This window comes from Silene latifolia, chromosome 3, assembly GCF_048544455.1.
Source record: "Silene latifolia isolate original U9 population chromosome 3, ASM4854445v1, whole genome shotgun sequence".
Classification (NCBI taxonomy): Eukaryota; Viridiplantae; Streptophyta; class Magnoliopsida; order Caryophyllales; family Caryophyllaceae; genus Silene; species Silene latifolia.
In genome coordinates, this window is record NC_133528.1 from 77,300,318 (window position 1) to 77,305,678 (window position 5,361).

Below are 5,361 nucleotides of genomic sequence, written 5' to 3' on the forward strand. Positions count from 1 at the left end.
GTCATGGGCATCCCAAATGTTTCTGTACTTGCTTGCTCACATTCCTGCAATCAAAGTATCCCGCCATTGCCATATAAGTCTCTCCAAAATTCTAATAGCTATTCCAGTCAAGCCTTGGGGCGATATGGAGTACCCAAATCACATTTTTAACCATGCCACGAAAATCCGTGTTATAAAGGAAGGATAACTCGAAACTAACCATAAAATATTTGTTTTTTTGATAATAAACTACAATTTTCATCATCGACTCACTGCCCTTGTTTCAATTGTTTTTCAGCGATACGGAAAAAAATAGACCATAATTTGACGAAAAGTGGGCGTCTTTTTTCAATAAGAAGATCCTTAGACCAGTGAGCGTAGCATCTTGTAGCTGCAAATTAGACATTATTGGAAATATTATCAGGTCAATGATCGAGATGTTTGTTTGATGTATGACTGTATGAGATGAAACGAGACTCTCTCGAATTGTATGAAACAATGGACTATATTGAAAACATAGATTGTGAAATTTTCTTTCTTTTGAATGATTTTCGTGATTTCGTTTTATGTATATGTATATGTATATATATATATATATAATTCTATATAGAGGCAAGATCCGGTGAGTCCACCTATATATTTGAGTCCATGAGTCCATAAAACAATATCACGCACTATAAAAAACAATATCACGAATTTTTTTTTTTCGAATTTTTTTTTTTCAAAAAATTTTTTTTTTTCGAAAATTTTTTTTTTTTTCGAAAAAAAAAATTTTTTCGGAATTTTTTTTTTTTCGAAATTTTTTTTTTTTTTTTTTTTTTTCGAAAAAGTTTTTTTTTTTTTTTTTTGTATGTAAGCTGTGATATTGTTTAGTATAACGTGTGATATTGTATTACAAAATAATATCACGATTTTTTTTTTCAAAAACTTTTTTTTTTCAACTGTGATATTGTTTAGTATAACGTGTGCTATTGTAAGCTGTGATATTGTGTAGCATAACGGGTGATATTATAATACAAAACAATATCACGAATTTTATTTTTTTGGAGTATAAGCTGTGATATTGTTTAATATAACGTGTGATATTGTATCATGGACTCACGGACTCAAAAAGATAGGGTGGACTCATGTGATCCTAATTCTATATATATATATATATATATATATATATATATATATAAGTTCCGGTGAAAACAAGCATTCAGTGAGAACGGTGAGAACAACCCTCCTCCCTTGGATGAGAATAAAATAAAAGGCTAAGATTATACCTACAACTCACCCCACATATCTAATCTCCTTCCTCACAATCAAAACCAACACTGTCTACAACAACGACGATAGCCAAAAGCTGCCGGCAGCCACCACGACCATCGTCGTTGACCACCATCCACCCCATAAGTCACCGTCAACGTCATAGACCACCTCGAACGACGCCGACGATATCGCGAGGCACGTTGGACAAGCCAATCAACCACCCAGCTGTCGTCGTCCCCATCGACGACACCAACGCCGATCGCCAACTCTACGGGTGATGATTACCAATTTAACCGACCTTCATTTTTCTTCCTTTTTTTTCGCACATTATGTCGACAATATATTTTAATTGGGTTGATTATGAAGTTGCAGAGTAGCTTGTAATTCAATTGGGTTAATTATTAAGCTGCAATAGGATTATAAATGGTGGGTATAAATAAAAAGTAACCTTCTTGAATTGATTTGATTGGAAAAGAATGAAGAGTGTGGGAGCACTAAGGCTGATGGTGTGCTTTTTGTTGCCGTTGTATATGCATTACATTGCCGAAGAGATGACGGTAACTGTTCTTGTCAATGGGAGGATGCGTGGAAGGCATTGGAGAAAACGAGTTGGTATTTTGTAATTTGATTAGGAGTTACACAGTGATTATTTGTGCAATTAGGGATATATTTGCTCTTAGAAACATTAAAAGTATTATTAGATGCGCTAATTATACTACCAGATACGTTAGTCGTAATTGAGAAAAAAGTGTACCTAGGATAGGAAAAATGTATTTACATTGTTATTCAATGTATTTACAATTGAAATATCAATCCGTCTTACTTGTGACGGTCACAAGTTTGTAACCTCTCACAACTTCTCCCGCTTGCCCCTTTGTCTCACGTCACAAGCTTGTGACGGATTTTTTTTTCCTCACAAATGAGAATTTGTGTTGAAATATATATAGATGTATTTTTTCCATTTATTTTAAAAAACTTAGAACTACCAAATGCATAAAAATATATCGTAGATACGTCTTTTACATATCCTAGGTACACTTTTTAACCATTCAAATACAGCTTTTTTATATCCTAGGTACATTTTCTCGCACATACGATTACTGTAACTGATAATGTAATTAATGTATCTAATACTATAATTAATGCATCTGATAATATACTTAATTTTTTTTAGAGATGATAATATGCTTAATGTGTCTAATATAAAATATCAAATGTATCTAAATGAAAAAAATCATTTGAAAATATATTTAATGTATAACAATATTTCCACCTCAAAAGTCGATCTATCAATGCGTGCCTATGATGTGACTCATATTTGAGCATATTTAGTCCCCGAATTAGCCTCGTTCCTATGCTTTTTAGTGCATAATTGGGTCATTTACTATCCTTAGCTTCCCATTTTGCATATTCATTTGCATTTTCATGGCAAAATGGAGCTAAATTGATCGAATTCAATGACCAAGCATCAAAGGGAAGACGATACTAGAAGGCCTATATAGATAATAAAGTAGATTGAGCAATGATGAAAGGATCCTTGCTTCCTCAACAAGATCCCCGAGGATTGTTGACAAAAGAAGAAAAGAGAAGTGCCTGACCTAGGATCCGAGCGGCTCCCTGCCAATCCGAGCGTCTCCCTACCCACCAATCCGAGCGTCCCGTTGCCAAGACGCTCTTCTTGAAGCCAACCAATCCGAGCGTCTCTCCCCTGATCCGCTTGGATTCCCTTACAGACTCCACCGTGCCTACTGCCTAGACGCTCGGGACGAGCATATTCTCTGGGGACTAGCAAAACGGAGATGAGCATCTCCTTGGAGAGGAGCACTTCCTCAACTTTTCTTAAGGGTCTTAATAGTCATTTAAGCCCTTAGTAACCCTAATCCTTGTACCTAATCTTTAGTATAAATACCCCATTGTATTACTTAGATTAGAATCAAGTCTTAATACTCTTTTATCTCATCTTAATACTCTCTTAATCTTGTAATCAACTCTTAATTTAGCATTAATACAAATCTTATTTCTTAATCTGTCCTTAATTTCTCTATTGTTCATCATTTATTTTGGGTAATTAGAAGATTATTTGGGTTTATTTGGAGGATTGACAACCTTCCATCAATCATCAAGTTTTCTTCTATTATTCTTTGCTTTATTATTTGGAATCATCTTTATAGGTATAATTCTCTCTTAATCCCTTTTTAATTATTTTTAATCATCTTCATTTGTTCATCATGTTTTGCCTTGCTAGTATGATTGACAACCTTGTTAGCATGTTAAACTTGATAATGAATGAGTAGTTTCCTTAACTAGGGTTAATGGGGAATTAGGGGAAACCAACATGAGGATTGATTCATGCTTAATCTAATATGTTTTCATAATTAATTTGCTTGCTTGTTGTGATTTCAACTTATGCACATGTTATGTTTGATGAAATGCGAGCCTATGAATCCTTGCATTTTTTATCCATCACTTAACTTTTCAATGAGACTTGTAAGACATAAACCAACTCGAATCTCATTAGACCTTGCATATAGTTGGATAGGGAGGATTAAGTCGACTTGTAGGTGTTGTACAATCTAATCGATTTGGCTCCGGGACCCAAACCTTCTTAGGGATTATAAGACATAAACCAACTTGATCCCATCACAACAATAAGTGCTTTCCTCTAGTAGAAAACATGTTTGTATGATAAAATCCCATGAATCCCCTATGAACCCATGACATCCTAGTGCTTTTAATCAATTGTTTACATCTCATTTTAATCATCTTGCTTGTTTTCATTACTTTATTTACATTGTTGATTAGTTTAGTTGATCTCCTATCTCAACCCAAATTGTGACACCCTTAGACACAACCATTTGCAATCGAAAATCCTACATCAATACCAGTCCTTTGGGATCCGACCTTTACTTACCTATTTACTAAGAGTAGAGTAGTTTGTGAAGTTATAAATATTGTTTTGGTCAAGGTAACTTTTGACGACAAGTAACAAAACCGACGAACCAAAAATGGCGCCGTTGCCGGGGACGGTGTTAACTTGATTTGATTTTCTTTGATTGTTTTTAGTTGTGTCTTTCTTTACCTTGGGGAAGTCAAACTCCTCAAGGTTTGTTCTAACTGTTTTCGAGTTGTTTGATATTTTGCATGTATAGGAGATCACAAGGTAACTTGTTACCCATTGATCTTGAAATTGAAAGAACTTTGACCAACAATAGAAGACTTGCTAGAAATACTTTGAGAGGTATTGGTGAGATTGTGGACATTCAACCAAACAATTTGAGTTTACCAACCCTTTTGCAAGAGAAGGAGAGGATAACCCAATACAAAACCAACCACAAAAGCAACCCACAATGCCTAAATTTTCATCACATTCCGTACCAACCGAGGAGAACCTACCAAATGGTACTCCTACACCACAACACTTAACCGGTAATTTCATTACAAAATCCGCATTTATACAATTAGTTGAGAGAAGTCAATTTGGGGGGATGCCTAGTGAAGACCCTCATTCTCATATGGAGACTTTTGTGACTATTGTTATGCGATTTCTCAAACCGGAGTTACTCAAGACCAAATTCCATGGGTCTTATTTCCTTTTTCTTTGATTGGTTCCGCAAAACAATGGTTGAAGAGCCTAGATAAGGCTACTCTTGGTATTGACTCTTGGAAGAAATTGACACTTGCTTTCTACAAAAAGTTCTATCCTCCGGAAAAGACTAACATGTTGAGAGCCCAAATCACCGGTTTCAAACAAAGGGATGAGAAATCTTTGTATGAAGCATGGGAGAGATTCAAGGATACTTGTCGATCTTGTCCACATCATGGACTTAGCGAGTGGTTCCTTGTACAACAATTTTGGAATGGTATATATGAAGACTCCCGAAATATTCTCAATATGGGATCAAATGGTATGTTTACCGAAGTTGATGATAATAAAATATGGAACAAGATTGAGGAAATGGCGGTCCATAACTCGCAATATAGTAGACCTCAGTAGGCTACTAGAGGAGGAAAGCATGAAGTGGACTCTATTACTCAATTGGGTGCTCAACTTAGTGCTCATATTGACACCATTAATTTGAGTTTGAGAAGGCTATGGCTAAACTTGAAGAGGCCTCCAAATCACCTAAG

General features: G+C 35.3%; 1 non-coding gene across 1 annotated transcript; it reads right to left on the reverse strand.

Moving 5' to 3' along the window:
- Positions 1 to 4,951: 4,951 nt before the first annotated feature.
- LOC141650016 (small nucleolar RNA R71) lies at positions 4,952 to 5,058 on the reverse strand. Its single transcript, XR_012546081.1, has one exon. It is a non-coding gene; the product is annotated as a small nucleolar RNA R71 (small nucleolar RNA).
- Positions 5,059 to 5,361: the final 303 nt, after the last annotated feature.